Genomic DNA, 19,081 nt, shown 5'->3' on the forward strand with positions numbered 1-19,081 from the left:
ACAGCCATCCACATTCATCGCTTTATATGTCCATCAATTCAGCTTACTGTTATTGATGCTGACTCTTGACCTGGTTGTCATCTGGGTGTCGTCTGTTGTAGGGGCTCTGTGCTACTCTTTGTCCAGAGTGCTTTTCAATGGTAATTCCTGAATACAGATAATTCCTGAATACAGGTAATTCCTGAATACAGATGACACTTAACAAGTTGGGGGATTTATATTTCTTGCCCTCCTTAAGAGTAGACATCTAACTAAATACAGACATCACGTGGAATTCTTCCCAGGAAGTCTGTTTCCTCTTTGATTTATTTAATCATTTATGTTACTGTGGACTCATGGCTACCTTCTGTTTTGGATCATAACACAGTGTAATACTTTAGCTATCTGCTGTGCTTCTCTGTTTCCCTGACATATCTACATCAATTTAGCTTGAGGGTGGTTTTGGTTATAGTTTGGTTTTTGTTTTTATTATTTCTTTACTTTCTAAACTATCAGAGACTCCTCATTCAAACTGTATATTTTTCTGTAAATCTTGTAAGTAGACATTTCTTCAAAGATCTTAGTCTGTATCTCCCCCCTCTCTCCCCCTTACCATCTTTCTTTCCCCCTTCCACCTCCTTCATCTCCCCTTTCACCTGCACCTTCTTTTTTTTTATAGACTCCTATTAGATACCATGATCTGTGTGCCAGGGATGCTTGCTGCTCTGGATGTCAATACTTCAGACTTCCTCAGCAGTCATAGCAAGGGAATACAGATGTGCACACAAATCCATATCTATATACATATCTATGAATATTTCTATAGTGCACAGCTGCACTTGCACCCAGCATAAATTCCTTCATTCTAACCCATCACCACCCATATCACTCTACGTTTCTACACATTCTCATTTTTAGAGATGAGAAGACCTGGCTTATTTCAAGTTAGCTGTTACCCCCATACTTCTATGAGAAACTGTTTTAAAAAACCAAAGCACAGTTCATGTGTCCTTTCTCTTGCTTTAATATTAGAGCCCATCTCTCCCTGTGGTTGCTGAGGTCAGCACTGCTCCCTCTACCTCTTCAGTGAATTGGTTTACATATTAATGCTATGATTAGGTTATTTTTATTACCTAACGTCTATCCTGCATTAATTTTTAAATGATTGTTTTCTAGCAAGCTAACATTCAGTCATTGTGCTGTAAAGTTGTATAGGTTTTGGCAAAAGTATAATGACCTGTAATCAGCATAATAGAATTATGCAGCACGTTTTACTATGCTAAAACTTCCTCTGTGCACCACCTGCCGATCCCATCCCTTTCTTTTAAAGCCTGCTACCCATGGATTTTTTTTTTTCTTTCAACAATTGCTACAATTCTCTCCCACTCCCAGAATTTCGCATGACTGAAATCAGATACTATACTGTCATTTGTAACTTCTCTCTTTACCTTAACAATGCCCATTCAAATTTCATCCACATCTTTCTTAAAGTAAATTAGCAGAACCATTATGGAAAAATGTTTGGATGTTTGTAAAAAAAAAATTGAAAATAAAACTAAGGTCTTATATTGTCATTCTCAAGCTTTAATCCCGTACCTGTTCCATAGCTAATAAATAGAAGAGTTCTGTACTGATAAACCAATGAATGGAGGAAGACAGTGGGGCGTGCTATACAAATGGAATAGAATTTAAGAGCAGAAGAGTATGACTCTCATTCTTGACCACATGGATAGATCTTGGAAACATTGTTTTAAATGAAATATTCAGGCACAGGAAGACCAGGATGATGTGGTTTTGTTTACATGGACTCTAAATGGCTGATCTCACAGAAGCAGAGAAAAGAATGGCTATGCGGATTAGGGGAAGTGCTCCCTGAGTCAGGGGTACTAGGGTCAGGGGAGGATGGGGAAGGGAGAGAGCTCAGTGGGTACTGAGCTGCAGTTAGAAGCAAGGAGTTCTGGTGTGGCACCCGCAGCATGTGACTACAGACGGCAGCAGTGTAGAGTGCATCTCTGACAGCTGGAGGAGAGAGTTTTTAACTCCATAAGAAATGATAATTGTTTGAGGAGGTAGTTTGTACATTACACTTCGTGTGTAAATTTTAGTAATTTAGTGTAAGCCGTCTGGAACTTTTTCCACTCATGACTGCTTTTTACTCAAGAAAATTTTATGTGACCTCAGGGATACAGTTCTATAAAATAAATATACAAATTAATCATGTACTGATGATAAATGAACTTATTTTAAAGCATTTTTTCAGAAAAGTGGAAAGAACATGATCAGAACATTTTGTCTGAAAAAATTTTTTAATAATAAATAAAAACAATTCTTTGGCATACATAGAATTTTATCCTTTACTAAAGATGCAATTAAATACACTAATTAGCGCATGCCTTTACTTTCATGTAAAGAGTAATATCTTGGCCGAATGTTTGAAACTAAAGGATATAAAGCATATTTAACATTTCCCGGAGTTGATCAACATTTTGATTTTTATAACTGTTAATGCTAAAAGTGTCACTTCGTGTAAACAAACATTCAGTACAAAATGGCACAAATATCTTCAGGTTGTTTTATAACTTGTTGGATAATTTGTTCCATTCCTAATACACAAAGAATTACTTTCCTTTAAATGAAACTCAGGCCAGGAACTCCAACACCAGTTTTAAAATCAGTCTTCTTAACATTACTGTCAAAAGACACATTAGCTTGAGACTTACACTAAAAGCCTTTGTTTCCCATAATTAAATTATATTTCTATAGGCATAGAAATAGGATACCTCATTTTGGAGACTGCTATATTGCTGGGTCATACCATTACAGTCATATCATCTCTCAGTCATTTAACTTTGCTTGCTTGCCCTTCTCCTGTCTGCCTCTCTCTCTCTCTCTCTCTCTCTATATATATATATATATATATATATATATATATATATATATATATATTCCATTGATGAAACATAAACATATCCTAGAATAAACAATAACTCCAAAGTCTGTATGTGTTCATGTGTGCCATGCTTTCTAAATAATAACACACAAGTGGACAAATATATTTCCACTCTGTTCAAAGGGAAAATAATTACGCGAGACATAGAACTAGTGTTTTCTTTTTCTCTAGTGTGAGAGATTGATATAGGACCTCACACATACTACTCAAGTGGTCTATCCTGGAATTGTGTCTCCTTGTTCTTTCACTTTTGATAAATGTATATGCACATATTAATGTGTGTCTGGCACACACACATACATGTACACGCACACACAGAGACAGAAATAGAAAGAGAGGAAAAATAGAGAGGAATATAGTTTGTATATACTAGGATTTTTAATATCCTTGTCTGTCTGTCTGTCTGTCTGTCTTTCTGTGCATCTATCTATCTATCTATCTGTCTGTCTGTCTGTCTGTCTGTCTATCTATCTGCCTACATACATACCCACCCACCCACCCATCCATCCCCCCATCCCCCCATCCACCCACCCACCCATCCATCCATCCATCCATCCATCCATCCATCTATCTATCTATCTATCTATCTATCTATCTATCTATCTATCTGCAATCCATAGGATGTAGGATGATATTGTCTTAAATTTGAGTCAGCATGCCTGGTGTCTGAGAAGCTGTCTGTGGGTGGGTGCTGTGTGCCTTATGACATGGCTAGCACCTGCTGTGTGTCCAGACCATGGCTGCAATGAAGTCACATGGTACAATATTGGTGAGGGCCAATGGAAACATCTTGGATTTGTCATGAACTTGAGTTCTATTAATGTTTCTTTGGTGTCCATTCAGAAATCTTTCCTTATTGCCCTTTTATCATAACCCCAAGATTCAGGTATGTGACCCCCAAACATGGGATTGTGACCCATGCTTTAAGAAATTGTTTTCTAATGTACCAGTTGAAAAACTGAAAACCCGTGAGTAGATCCCTTGTAGAAGCTGAGAGTAGAATGAATAGTAGTTACCAGGGGGTGTGGAGGGAGGAAAGAGGACTGGGTTAAAGGATGTTAAGTAGCTAGCTATGGGGCTCAGTGCTAGAGCACTTTCCCAATCCTTGAGGTCTTGGGTCAATCCCTAGGACACACTCAGAATCAGTTACCCTTAGGAGAAACAAATTCTCATGGTTTTCTACTTCTCAAGAGCAGGCTATAGATCAAAACAGTCATGTACATTTTAAATAACTGTAAGGAAATACTAAATGTTTGAGGAAATAAATGTTTAACATAACAATTTAAACATATAATGTGTGATATGTGCTGTATGCTTTTATGCTAACTCATAAATGTGTATGCTTTTACATCTCATCTATATTTTTGACACTGACAGGTTTTTTAAATTAATGTTAGGGGTACTATGAATACTAACTTTCTATTAGCAACAGGAGTGCTATGCAGAGTGGGTGGCCAGCTGGAAAGGCTGTGTGCTTCTCCTCACACTGATGCAGTGATTCTGTAAGAGAGGCCCGAGAAAAGAAGAAATAGGAATTGAAAACATTTTACCTTGTAGAGAGAATACTGCATTAGGTACTTAGTGAGTTTTGTTCATTGTGTTTAGAACAGCAACTGTCATACAGCCTTATTCAATATTTGTTTCTCAAATGAAAGAATGTAAACTCCCCAGAGTGTTAAAATGTTAGAAAAAGACATTCGCACCCTGTTACTGTTACTGATATGTGTTACTGTTACTGTTGAATGGATGAGTGTAAACTCCACAGTGAGTTGGAATGTTAGAAAGAGATGTTAGCACTGTGACTATTATTGATTTCTGTGTCTTTTCATTCTAATCAACTATTGGCCTGAGTTATAGAATTCTTGATTTCTATTTTTATGATCACATTGATGTCATATATTATTAAATATTCCTTATAATTAGTATTTGAATATTCCTTATAAATTGTTTTTATAATTATTCCTTATAATTTAGTTTTATAATTTGTTGCTTAAAAATCTTATAATTTACTTTTTATAAATAATTTTATATAATATATAATTATCAAATATTCCTCATAAATATTCCTTATAATTCCTTATAATGCATTTATGCATCTATAGCCATAAAAATTTCAACTTCAATACTCTAATTTAATGCTTAAAAATATTTATTTATTTATTCTCTTTCTCTCTGTCTCCCTGTGCATGTGTGTGTGTGTGTGTGTGTGTACATGCCATGGCACATATGTAGTGGTTAGAGGACAGTTTGGGGGAGTTAGTTTTCTCTTTCCAACTTATGTTTCTGGAGATTGAACTCAGGATGTGAGGCTTAGGAGCAAACCCCTTTCCCTGCTGAGCCACTCTATGTGCCCTATATTAAGGCTTTTATTAAATTAAGGCTTTTATTATATTAAGCATATATCAGTATTCTCTAAGAAAACTGAGTTTGTTAACATCTTTCTCCATCAAAGAAATTCAGCAATACTATCTGGCCAGCCAGTATTTGCAAGTGTATTTGGGAAGTGTTGTAGGGTCTTAGAAGTCCTCCAGAATGGCCTTGAATTAAAAGTTCCTCCTATCTCTAACTCCTGAGTGCTGGGATTGCATCCCACACCTATTAGGAGCATTATTTGTGTTTGTATATTTGCTGCTCTTACAACCTATCTTCATTTCTCTGTTCCTTCCAGCAGGTTAGGAAGGCCACCCTGTACTGCATGGTGATCTTGGGTGAGGACGGGTGTCATGGTAGGTCAGGGAAGAACAGTCTACAGATGCTTTCAATGTTTAATGAGAGGAGTAAAAATGGCAAAGGATACAGTGAGGTGCAGACAGATGTTCAACAACCATTTCTGTTGTGAGATGGAGGGAGAGAGCGCAGAAGTTGTTTCCCATGTTGTAAATATGTCCACCACCCGCCAGACCAACATCGGTTTTCTAAAGTACAAATCATCTGCTTGCAACATTCCTTAGCATTCTGTTCTCGAGCTGCCTCAATTCCAGGATACCCCGTGAGATGTTTTTATTCCCCGCATCCCCTTCTCTGCTCTCCCCATAGAGATAAAAAGGCAGAGGAGAAGGAAGATGAAGTGGTTGCTCAGGGACCACAGGCAGCTTCTCAGGTACCTGTGGGTCTCAGGGATCTCAAGCTTCATTGAAGGAGTGAGAGACGAGTCATTTGTGATACAATGTTAACGAGTGTGTACCGAGGACGCAGAACTAGATTCATTGTATTCTCTGTTCCCTTCATCACCTCATACTCCCACCGCATGCCTTATTGCTGTGGACTCCAAAGTTGTATCTCAGCTTCGAAGAATAGCAGTGAATCCTGGGAGTACGGGAAGGAGTGTGCTTTCCCCTTCTGATTGATAAAGTGAAAGTTTCATGTCAGATGTTAACTTGTAAGTCCAGAAAATTCTTTGCAAGTTGCAACCGGAGTCATCCCATCATGGCAGTGTATTTGATTGCACATGCCTGCATCTTAGAATTTTGCAGTTGTATTGCTGTATATTGAGAGAGAAACAGAGAAGTGACCCATTTAGATTTTTTTTCAGAGGTGGCTATCTCATGTTTTCTTTTTTTTTTTTTTTTAAGATTTATTTATTTTATTTATATGAGTACACTTTAGTTGTTTTCAGACACACCAGAAGAGGGCGCCAGATATCATTACAGATGGTTGTGAGCCACCAGGTGGTTGCTGGGAATTGAACTCAGGACTTCTGTAAGAGCAGCCAGTGCTCTTAACTGCTGAGCTATCTCTCCAGCCCACTAGCCCACATTTTTAAAGGTGATTTTAAAAATCATCAAGCATCCCTATAAAACCACTTTCTATTTAACAAACTTTGTGTCTCATTTGTGTAATTTTTCTGCTTTTTCATTCTCTCTCTGTTTGTGTGTGTGCCGAGCATCTGTGAATAATAAAACGTGATTGTAATGATCAATTTTGTTTTTAAAGTCAGTGTATTTTTGTCTTCCCACTTAGTTCTTTGCCTGCCTGCCTGTCTGTCTGTCATTCTGTCTCTGTATGTGAGTCTGTGTGTGCTGAATATTTGTATCTTCAAGTGTGCATACCTGTGTGGACACCACACGTGCACATGAGCACATATATGAAGACCAAAGCATTTTAATCTTCCTCGATCGCTTTCCACTTTATTGATAGACAAAGGTTCTCACTAAATCTGGAGCTCACCATTCTGGCTAGCAGCCATCTAGCAAGCCCCGGGATCTGTTTTACTCTGCCATTCATCAACCCTTTTAGCCTTCACTGCTAGGGTAAGAGTCATGCACTGCTGTGTTCAGTTTTCTTGGGGGTAATTGGACACAGGACCTCGTGCTTGTGCATCAAGTGCTTTACCCACCAGAACTTCTACTTAGCCTGTTTAACTTTATTGTTATTATTACTATTATTGTTATATATTATATATATAACCATTTTATTATTATTATTATTATTATTATTATTATTATTATTATTAGTGGTTCATACATATGTGCACATGTGGAGGACAGATGAGAACTCTAGGGAGCTGAATCTCTCCTTCCACTTTTATGTCGGTTCTGGGGATAGAACTCAGGCTACCATGTCTACATGGAAAGCACCTTTATCTATATCACATGGGGCTCCATTTAATTCTTTAACCAAACATTTCCTAAACCATTCAATATTTTCAAAGAATAATCTGGAGGCAAAATGCAGCCTTCAAGGCCACAATGAATAAATGTTCTCCTTCGGCCTCTTTTCGTGAGTTACAGCACAGACTCGGACATAGCTGCTCAGCCTCTCCCAGCAGGACAGAAGACTCGAGCAGGCCAGCAAGAGCTCACTGCAGGGACAACGCTCACTCATTTCTAGAGAAGCTTAAAGAGGGTGGTTGCTGGGGTGGCTTAGAATTAAAATAGACTTTAAAGGTGTTCTGAGCCGGGTGTCTGGTCACTCTTCTCATCCCCAATTCCTTCCTATTCATTGAGGTTTTTTTAAAAGAGAGTAGGCTAGCTATCCATGATCTTCCACCAACATGTGTATTCTTTCTCTCTTACACACACATGCACACATACACATGCACACACACACCATATAAATAGTACACTTGTCTATTGGCATCTTAATATTCTATACACTTCACACATTTCAGACATCATTATTATTCTCCAAATTAATTTTTAAAAATTGATTATTGTTATTGTGTGTGTTTGAGAGAGAGTGTGCTTATGAATGTGTTTGTGTATAAGTGAGTGCATGAGAATGAGTGTGTGTTTTTGTGAGTGTGTGTGAGTGTTTGCCTGAGTGGGTATGTGTGTGTTAGTGAGTGTGTGAGAGAAAGAGTGAGTGAGTGAGTGAGTGTGTGTGTGTGTGTGTGTGTGTGCAATTGTACGTCTATGGAAGTCAGAAGGCAACTTTAGGGAGTTGATTCTATCCTTCCTTCAGAGATCGAATTCAGCTTATCAGGTTTGTACTACAAGTGTGTTTACCTGGTGAGTCTTCTCTCTGGCCACATTTAAGATGTCCACCATCTTCAATGTTAAGCACCAAGAGTATTAGCCTATAAGCTACAGATTTGCTTTACTTGGGTTTGTGCGAGACAAGAGAGCAGTAGTATGAATGGAGCACACATGAGGCAGGGCCTAAGAACTCTGCAGTCACAGGAGACAAAAGCAGCAGTGGCTAGGACCCAGCCTGCGCCCCTCTCAGCACTCCATCGGGCCAGCAGCTCATATGCAGGTGTCTGCTTAAGGGATTGGATGCTTAGAGCCCTAGAAATGAAGAGAATTCTGGTAGTGAGTTGAAATGTTATGCATATTGATGGTAGAAAGCTTGATAAATTTGCATTGATTTATTTGTTAAAACCTTTTCTTTCTGTAGTTTAGAAACTATATTGTGGATTTAGAATTTATTAATAAAACAGACTTAGTTTTCTTTAACATAAGGTGAGCACCCCTGGCCTCCCATTGACATGGTAATTACAGACCATTGGTTTAACAAATAGATAAGAAAGAAAGAAAGAAAGAAAGAAAGAAAGAAAGAAAGAAAGAAAGAAAGAAAGAAAGAAAGAAGGAAAGAGGGAGAGAAAGAAAGAAAGAAAGAGGGAGAGAAAGAGAGAGGGAGAGACAGAGACAAAGGCGGCTATTCATTTTGGGGTCTTCATAAATTATTGGGCCGAATTTTCCAGGACGATGGTTAAGTGATTTAAATTGATCTGAAATGGCACAGCATACCCTTCATTCTCAGGCTACACTGTAACTTAAAGAATTAGGGGCCAGAGCAAACTTGATTGCATGAAACCCAAACCTGTTGAACTGCCTCTGTTTAAACAAAACTCAGATTTAATGAAGGAGGCTACATATTGGTTCTTAGACAGCAAGAATCATATCTTATTTTTCTTCAGTAACAGATGAATATACTGGTGGGTTCTGTTTATAGCTACATCAGTTATACATGGAGATGTAACTTTAAAATATAACACAAAGTCAAATCTGAAAAAAAATCCCAAATCCAAAAATTGTGTATGGAAAGAAATTCCAGAACAATACCCCATCAACACTGATCTGCGAAGACCTCGGAGCTCAAAAGCACTGGATAAAACTTCTGAGGACAGCTCACATATAAAGAGACCCATGAAGGAGACAGCATCTGCTCATCTTTGTTTCTTTCTGAGTGCGTCTGTACTGCCTTGATGTCCTGCTGTCTCCAGCTGCTCTGGCCTCTCAACATGGAGACAGTACCAGTGACTCTCCAGTGACCTTCTAGGCTCTTAGCAGCAGAGCTGGCTCCTGATGTCCTCTTGGAATGAGCAGCTGCTCTGTTCTCAGCATCTCTAGTCTATCAACCACTGTGGGATTTTCCAGTCCCATTGTGGATGCCAATTTAATACCTCTCCGTTTAATAACATACATATATGTCCTAATAGTTATTTTTCTATAGAGAACTCTATTGGATACAAATGCATCCATTTTCTGAGCACACCTCCAATACCTGCATATCACAAATAATCCTCACCCCCAAACTCATCAGATATCATGCTGTGAGCAAAAGGATCTGCGTTTTGAATCTTCTAAATCTAAAATGTGCTCTGAGAGAGACATCATGCTTTTATTACAAGCACAGAAAATTTCTGACTTCTGCAAGCTCCATGATAAGGAACGTTTAAAATCCATCTTAACTTATACTGGTAAAATATGAGGGCATTTGTGTGTAAAACGCTACTCCTAACTTCTTTTTCGGGATTGTTGTAAACCTGGTGAAATGGCTACGGAAGCCAAATGCCTGCTATATAGTTGAGCCTGGGAATTATTTTTCTCTAAATACAGAGGCCTGGGAAGGAAACAGTGAAGCTATTGTGGATCATTTTCTTTTTTTTTTTTTTTCTGAGCTTCAGAGTATGCTGTGTTAGAAATGGCTGGTTTGGTTGTAGTTTATGAGTGCTGTGAATCTTGTAGCCAATCGCATCTTCTCTTTCCCAAGAACTTGCAGAAGAGGGCCCCACCTCTCTCAACCATGCGGGAGTGTGTGGCAAATATTCCCGAGTCTGATCTTATCTCAGCTTATTATATCATCAAATGACTTTTGGAAACTTATTTATCAGCATCTGAATTTGCTTCAGGAGTGTCCTGAAGTCCTCTAGATGATAACATGAGCTATGTGGAAATATTCACATTCTTTCTGAACTGTAATTTATAGTTTTCTAAAATTTAGCAATATCTTGGTGGTGTAAGAGTGAAAGGCCACATGAGTAAACTGTTGAACTGGAAGAAAAGCCTATAAATTTATTCTTTTAGTGACATAATCAATAGGATCCAGATTGGGAGAAAATCTCTCTGACAGACTGATTCACATTTCAAAATCCACACCGTGAAAAGAAACTGTACTGTATGATTTTTTCCATATAATTACCAGATAGCCATAAATATATGTTTCATTATCTCAGTGGCCTCTTCCTTATTTAAATAATGCACCCGTGCATAAAATTGTGTTATGATATAAAACAATTGGACAACTAGTTTGTGCTCCTATAAAGGTGAAGCTAGAACAGGGTATCCAAAGTCTTGGCTTCTCTGGGCTACATATAGTGGAAGGAGCAAAACCATCCACACATTGTCCTCTGACATCCATACATGTATCATAGAATACACGTGTATATACAAACATACATGTAAATAAAATACATGCAATAATAAAACTGAGGCTAGAATGTTTACAAATGATGAGAGCAAACATAACCTAATCTTGAGTGACATTGCAATGTGATTTGTCATCCACAAAGTTCACTTTTGAGAGCTGTGCATTCTTGTTCTCAAACTAAAATTGTGACAAGATTCTTAGAACGTTTTAGTGAGCTTATGATTTTATGCTGGGATGCATACATGTTTATCTTTTGCTACGTGTGACCGACGGCCTGTGGACTTAGCACCAAGGCTAACCACTAAAGCAGTCGGAATAAAGGAAAGTAGAAAGAGTTAATCCTATAAAAATCACAGCAAGGTGATTCTTGCCCTTCAGTAAGTAAGCCATGCATTTAAATAGGAAATCATATTAGCTGGGTGTTCTGGGAATGTAGGGCCAGTGACTACATTCTCACACTGAGAACTAAATTAAGCTTGAATAACCTGTGGCCACTTGAATTGCTCCACATTTTCATATTACTTCTTACTCAGTTAAGACCTATGGGCTACAGGGAGCTTTCTTTGACTCCTGATAGTGGAGTCTATGAATGTCATACTTTGAGAGGTGTTGTGTAGTTAATTCCTCCAAATTAAAATGTTCCCTAAATATTGAGTCAAGACTCAAGAAACTGGAAAATTACAAGGCTTAGAAAACTCCTGAAATACATAAGACTCATAGAACCCACATCCTACAGTATATAAACAATAATGATTACTAGGGAAAAGGGATGCTTGTCTGTACCCAGGCTGCCTGAAAGTTGGTTAGAGTTTTTGAGAGTATTTTTGCAAGTCATCACCTATGCTAAAATTCATTTTTGGTAACATAGCTTCCTTCCTTCCTTTAGATCACCTATACTCCTATAAGGCATCCCAAGAAACTCATTAAAATAGACTTAGCATTCCTTTGGTTTGTCATCTATGCCCTATCTGGGGGTAAATAGTTATTCCTTTACATCTTCCCAGTTAAAACCACACAGCTCAGGCTCCCTCTACATTCTCCTGTGATGGTTGCAGTGAGAATGGCCCCCATTGACTCATTGATTTGAATACTTGGCTATGAAGAAGTGGCAGTATTTGAAAGGATTAGGAGGTGTGGCTCTGTTGGAGGAAGTGTGTCACTGGGGTGGGATTTCCCATTTTAAACCCTGAAGCTTTCTCTTCCTGTTGCCTTGAGTTTGGATGTGGGACTCTCAGCTACTTCTCCAGCACCATGTCTGCCACCACCTGGTTCCCTGCTATGTTGATAATAGACTAAACCTATGAAACTGTCAGCAAGCACCAGCTAAATGCTTCCCTTTGTAAGAGTTGCCCTGGTCATGATGTCTCTTCACAGCAATAGATTATTGACTAAGACCCTCCTCTTTCATAAGTTACCATGTTTTGTGAGCGTTGCAGTGCCTACTTGCAAATGTCATAGTTAATGTTGACTTCATCCGAGTTAATTCCAACTCACTGAACTGAAAGAGGGCAAATACCATCGACAAATTGAGCTTACTTTGAGAATCAACAGGATTTATTATGAAAATTCTTGGTCTGAACAGCAACATGCTTGCTTTCAGAAGTATTTTTTTGAATATTGACTTTACACCAGTAGATAATTCAAAGTAGAAAAGGAAGATAGTACAACAGAGGAAGCTGATCCTGGGGTAGAGTGCTTGCCATGTTATATCCCCAGTCAAAGCAATGCTACAGAGGAAGCAGAATGTCTGCAAAGCCATGGCATTGGCAGACCTGCCAGGCATGCTTGTCAATGGCAGATACAATGTAAAGAAAAGCAAGGTCAAAGACACTGCCAAAGCAGCTTGAAATCCCCAGAACACCAGGCAGCACAAGGGCATCAAGTGGTCAAGATTGTTACACAAAAGATGATGTAATCTTCTAGATATACAGACAAAGCCTTCTGAAGAACAAAGTAGCAGTTTGAGATAATAACACTGAAATGCTGTTGTCAACAGTTACTGTGACTCTATACAGTTCCACATCCAGCAAAATGATACTTGTAGCCTCTCTCCAGCCAGCTGATTTGTGAGGAGCCTTCTCAACTGGAATAGACTTTTCAAATCTCGGAGGCAACTGATCTGTTTTTTGTTCTACCTTTTGTGTGTAGGAAAGCGAAAGAAAACATAAAGCGGGCCTTATTTTCTTCTCCACAGTCAAAGGACAGAGGTTAAAGCCTAGCAGAGATGATGTATCATCGAAGGAGGCAGGTAACCTGTACAGGGTCGCAATGCCTGTAGCAGGAAATGAAAACAACAGTGGTATTTCAAAGACATTTTTAGGAGAGGAAATTGGCTATACTCATGTTGAAAGGCTAAGAGAGCAAAAAGAGGGTAAGCTAAGGAAATAGCACAGATATTAGAAACCACCCATTACATCTCAGGTTGCTTGTAGAGGAGTTCTGGAATACTCTCTATCAGGGCTGAGCCTTTGCCGAGGGCTATTCTTCCAGGTGGGGGACACTTGTCTCTGGTGTGCTGGGACTTAGAGCACAGTGGCTGGTGCTGAGACTGTTGATGTGGGAGTGGAACTCTGGGAAGCACAGAAAGCATCCAGAGTCTGTCTCCATAGCTGAGGAACACATGCCACTGTTATTGTCTTCCACTATGGCTTCCCATTAGGAAACCTAAGAGACTGTACATTGACCAGGAATTCTGGGATAATGAGGGTGATGCTTCTCTTCTAGCCCTAGGATCCCAGAGCCCAGTACAGAAGGGAGAACCCACGTCTGAACCGTACCAAGTCCAGAAGAAGCCTAGTGACGGTGAGAGCCCACAGAACACTCAACTGGAATGAGTGAGGCCTTTGCACAGGGGTAAAGGCCAAAGGTAAGGAGAATGGTCTTCCTAAGAAAAACCTCTTATATGGATCGCACATTTAATGTTTGCATGAATCTTCCCAATTTCTCTATGGCCATATGATGCATCATGATGTCTTTCATTAGAAACCTGGCCTTAAAGCTAAACAGGAGACCCCACACTTGATTATTCTGACCATAAGATTCTACTCAACATGAAGTCTCAAAACACAGGACTATTTTTTTTTTAAATCACGTATCTCAAAACTCTACCAGAGTGCCAAGGAGGAACCCCGGAGGCCACCGGTGGGGCATGCTGCTTATGCTTCCGGTGCTGTGTGTAAGGAACCTTCTTTGCTAATCCCATGGCATGATCTAATTCCCCTTTAATTTATTCTCTGAGTCATGGTTGTTCTAATGTGTCTTTTAAATTTCTGTGTCTGCGTCCTACTAAATTTTTCAGGTTTATTGTTTTCTTTTTGTCTGTTAATGATTTCTGGTTTTATTCCATTGTGACTGAAAAAAAATGTTTGTTGTGGGTTTATTCTCCAGAACTTGGTTCTGACCTGTTAGTTCTGAACTTGTGTGTGATCTCTCTAAGAGACTTTATTCTGCTGCCGGTGGGTGGGATGTTCTGTAAGTGTCTGTTAGGTTCGCTCGGTCTCACTCTGCAGTGTTACAGCGCAGGCCTTCTCTGTCCTTATTGATTTTCTGTTCGGTCATGCTGGCCATCATCGAGATTGAGTGATTAGATTCCCCTACTACATTTGTCTTGTCATTTTCCCCTTCACTCTGGCAATATTTGCTTAATTTACTTAGGTTCTTTGGTAGTGGGTGTAAATACATTTGTTCTGTCTTCCTACTTGACTTTGTCCTTTGGTGATGACTCTTTCTCTTAGAACAGTTCTGCCTTACAGCCTATCTCCTCAGATAAGCATGCCCCCTCTGCTTTCTTTTGGTTTCAATTTGCCTGAAATAATGGTTTTTTTTTTAATCTCTTATCTTTACCCTTGAAGAATCTTCAAATCTAAAATGATTCTCCTATGTGTAGAATATCATTTCCCAGTTGTTATTATATAAGAAACAGTTAATTCTTATATGTAGACCTTGTGTCTTTACCTATCTAAATGCTCTTATCAGCTCTAAGGACTTTATTGGTTTCCTTAGAATGGATTATGTGATCTGTGAACAAGGATCAATTTTCTTCCTGCTTTCTATCAGCATCTGTTCTTGTGTTTTCTAGAACCTCCAGTACTTTATGATGTGATAATAGCATAAACAAAAACTTTTGCTTGTTTCTGGTTTGGGAAACATTCACCATAAAGTATGATGCTAACTGTTTATGTGTGTGTGTGTGTGTGTGTGTGTGTGTGTGTGTGTGCCTGCACATGTATGTGAGGGAGTTGGATGTGAATGTTTGTGTGCATGTATCTAAGTGTGTACATATATGTGTATATGTGTGTGTATTATGTGTATATGTGTGTGTATGTGTGTATGTGTGTTTCTAGCAGATTTTAAAGAATCAGGTGGAGAAAATTCTTTTATTTCTGGTTTCCTAAGAATCTTGCAGCTGCTTTATTTGGATTTAATAAGACAATTGTGTGGATTTTAAAATTATGTTAGTATAGTAAATTATAATGATTGATTTTTAAAGGCTTTAACTTTTTCATTAATGTGAAAAACTCATCTTGTCTCAGCTTATTATATGTCAAATATATGCATGTATAATCATTATATTTTATATATATAATCCAGATACACATACATTTACATATATTAACTTTATTTTCCAACATTTTACAATCAAAATGTGCACTAATTGAATACCATACTTGGATTTGTGTTTTTATTATTTTTAATATCTTCCTATCACATTATGTTGAAAATTAAAGTACAGACTTGGTGCATAGAAAGAAGATGGTAATTAATTATGAGAGTTCCACGGGTTGGCCAGGGATGCGCTTCAGTTGGTAGAGTACTTTCCAAGCACGATCAAGGCCTTGAGCTCAATTCCCAGAGACACATGTACTGGAATTTAGGAGATAACAGCAGGATCAAAAATTCAAGATGCTAGCTGAATTTGAGGCCAGACTAAACTACATGAGATCCATTTTAAGGAAAAAAAAGCAGAATATCACTGATAAATAAAGAGTAGTGCGCCCATGATTCATCAACCATATTTCCGGGCTTTATGACACATAGAAATTGTGGGATTTTTTTCTTATGTGAAGACAACCTAACACATCAAGAACTTGCCTAAGCCTGACCTTGGGGAGCACAGGGTTGGAGGAGCCAAAGAGCATACAAGTAGGAAAAGATATGTTAGAAAAGATGCATTAGAAAGGCAAGGTTCAGAACAGCGAGCCAAACGCCACAGGGACTCCATACGTGGTTTTATTTATTTATTTTTATGAATCATTTTATTTGTTTACATTTCAAATGATATCCCTTTCCCAGTTACCCCTCCACAAACCCCCATTCCATCGCCTCTCTGCACCCCCCCTTTGCCTCTATGAGGGTGCTCTTCCATCCCTTCACCCACTCCTGCCTCACCACTCTAGCATCCCCCTATATTGGGGCATCATACCTCCACACGACCAAGGGCCTCTCCTCCCTTTGATGTCCAACAAGGACATCATCTGTTACATATATATCTGGAGCCATAGATCTCTCCATGTGTGTATTCTTTAGTTGGTGGTCTAGTCCCTGAGACCTCTGGGTTGTATCATGGGTATTCTGAACTTTTTGGGCTAATACCTGCTCCTCAGTGAGTGCATACCATGCCTGTTCTTTTGTGTCTGTGTTACCTCACTCAAGATGATATTTTCTAGTTCCATCATTTGCCTGTGAATTTCATGAAGTCACTGTTTTTAATCTCTGAGTAGTACTCCATTGTGTAACTGTACCACATTTTCTGTGTCCATTCCTCTATTCAAGGACTGTCATTTCCAGCTTCTGGCTATTATAAATAAGGTTGCTATAAACATAGTGGAGCACATGCATCCTTATTATGTTAGAACATCTTGGGTTACATTCCCAGGAGTGGTATAGCTATTTCCAGTTTTCTGAGAAACCATCAGATTGATTTCCAAAATGGTTTTACCAGCTTGCAATCCCACCGGCTCTTTCTCCACATCCTTGACAGCCTCTGCTGTCACCTGAGTTTTTGATTTTAGCTATTCTGATTGCTGTCAGGTGGAATCCCAGGGTCATTTTGATTTGCATTTCCCTGATGACTAAGGCTGTTAAACATTTCTTTAAGTGCTTCTGTGTCATTCAATATTACTCAGTTAAGAATTCTTTGTTTGGCTCTGTACCTCATTTTTATAAATTTATTTGGGTCTCTGGAGTCTAACTTCTTGAGTTCTTTGTATATTTGGATATTAGCCATCTATTGGATGTAGGATTGGTAAAGATCTTTTCCAAATATATATGTTGTTGTTTTGTCCTTTGCCTTACAGACACTTTTTCAATTTTGTGAGGTCCCATTTGTTGATTGGTGATCTTAGAACCTGAGCCATTGGTGTTCTGTTCAGGACATTTTTCCCTGTGCTGATGTGTTCGAGGTTCTTCCCCACTTTCTATTCTATTAGTTTCAGGGCATCTGGTTTTATTGTCTTCCATGGCTTAGAATAGTATAGATGAAATGTGCCTGGTAAAGAAGAGGCAGCAACGCAGAGAAGACAGCCCTCATGAAGCATGCCCATATGAGCATTTGGCAGGGTTGTAGCAAGGACTCGGTGTCTCAATTCAGTCTGTGTTCCCATACTAAACTCCAGAGGACTGAAACGTGTAGAGGTGAAGGAGATAAAGTTGAGCCCTTAAAACTTGTGGAGTGAAGGAAATCTCAACGGGAGAGGCTACAAGTCCAAGAGGAATAGATTTGACAACAAATGATTTACATTTTCTTATATCAGCCTGCAAAAATTTCTAGAAAGATAAAAGCACACAACATCTTCTAATCTGCAATTAAACTCACATGCCTGACATTTCCCTGTATGGCCCTGAAATAGACTCTGGAGAGACAGAGGGGAGACAAAAATTAGACATAAAAAGCAGAAAGTTAACATCGTATACAGTACACGCCATCGATCCAATCAAGTTCAAGTCTCCTCCAAATGCAAAGCTCTAGATGTGTAAAATGTCTCATTCTGCTCTGCTTAGATTTCAGAGGTCAAGAGTGGGCAGGTGAAAACACTTCTCTCTCTGCACATGGGATCTTTAGCTGACAAAGACATCTGATAAGATTCAAGTGGCCCTTAGGCATATTTGAAACATCAGTCATTACCCCACCTCCAAACAATTTCATCTTGTGTAGTAAAAAGCCTATGACCATATGGAGATACTACTGCTTTCCAAATATGAAACATAAGTTTCATTTTTAGATGCTTATGAAATCCTCTCTCTTGGGCTGGTAAGAAGGCATAAGGTATTTGCCACCAAGACTGACAACTCATGTTCAAACCCTGGGTCCCATGGAGTGGAAGGGAAAACCCAAGTCCTACAAAGCATCCTTTGACATTCACATTTACCCTGTTGCATGAGACCCCCTCCTCTACACACACACACACACACACACACACACACACACGCACACACGCACACGCACACACACACACGCACATGCACACGCACGCACGCACGCATGCATGCACACACGCACACACAAACACACAACATTTTCTCTTATTCTTAGTTTTTCTTCAAATTGTAAGAATTAAGAGACTCTTCAAATATCCTGTCCAAATTCATATCTAAAATCAAATTTAGCTGTTTCATGTATATCTACTTACTCCTCACACTTATAAATTTGGTGGGTTATGAAGCTGACCTATGCTCTAAGTGATAGCTTCTCATTAAAAAGAGTTTCAATAGGATTCATAGAACAAAAGACACAATAATCAGCCTTGTCTAAAATTAAGATTCTATTTCCTTTGTTAAACACAGGTGTACTGGCCAAATAACCTTTTACCTTTGGACATGTTCTCAACATGACTGCACATCAGGAAATATTAAAGACTTAAATTTCCTAAACATGTCGCATGTGAAAGAATTAATGGTGAAAAGTTCAAATTTTGAATATAGCATTTGCTGTATTTGAATATAACAACTATAACCTTTGAGTATAACAAACACTTTAAAGTCTTGAATGCTTTATCTAGAAAGCATATTTTCCCTTGAAGCTGGTACCTAAAGATACTTTCTAAGAGTTCCTTTAGTTCC

This window comes from Apodemus sylvaticus, chromosome 20 (genome assembly GCF_947179515.1).
Source record: "Apodemus sylvaticus chromosome 20, mApoSyl1.1, whole genome shotgun sequence".
Lineage (NCBI taxonomy): Eukaryota > Metazoa > Chordata > Mammalia > Rodentia > Muridae > Apodemus > Apodemus sylvaticus.